Here is a 721-nt window from a genome sequence, read left to right on the forward strand (position 1 = left end):
TTAGTGCAAGTCAAGCTAATGTCACTGACCATCAGGCTCTGCTGACATCAACACAGGTTGAGAAGCCTAGGCTGAATGGGAGCAATGCCAACATTGTTAGCTGCCATGAGGAGAGCAGCAACGACGACGCACCTGGTTGCAACGGCAAACAACTGCGCAACATTATGATGATGAAGAGCCCGTTCAAGAAGAGGTGGAGGAAGCATGTTAAAGCCCGATCGCTCAAGTCGCTGATGTAATTCCGTGGCTCAAGGGAAGCTTGGTATTACCAAGCTTGGCTTGATCGGCTTTATCTAGTTAGCTCAGCATAACGTGCTCCAGTTTTGGAGCTGAGTTACCAATCAATATACAAATTGTACTATATTTTTTCGTCCATTGTGTTTTAACTGTGGTGCGGTGTTGAAATTTCTGATAATGAATTTTCTGTTATTAATGTGGTGAGGGAATTGGAGAAATCTAAAGCAAATTGAGCTGATAAGTGTGATAATTTTGAGAGACAATAAGATAATGTGTTTCTGATTACTAATGAAGCTAGAGATAGATCACCTATCTAGATGAATAAACATAGAAGATGCTAATTTTACTAATGTGAAACCAACAAAACAAAGATAGAAATAAGACTGAATATGGTTATTTGAAACCTATACTACAAGAAGTAAAGATAAGTGTGAGTAATGTTGCAGGTGCTAACCTGTGGCCTAGGGTAGAACTAGCAAAAAAA

Source organism: Triticum aestivum, chromosome 4A, assembly GCF_018294505.1.
Source record: "Triticum aestivum cultivar Chinese Spring chromosome 4A, IWGSC CS RefSeq v2.1, whole genome shotgun sequence".
In the NCBI taxonomy this organism is placed as follows: Eukaryota; Viridiplantae; Streptophyta; class Magnoliopsida; order Poales; family Poaceae; genus Triticum; species Triticum aestivum.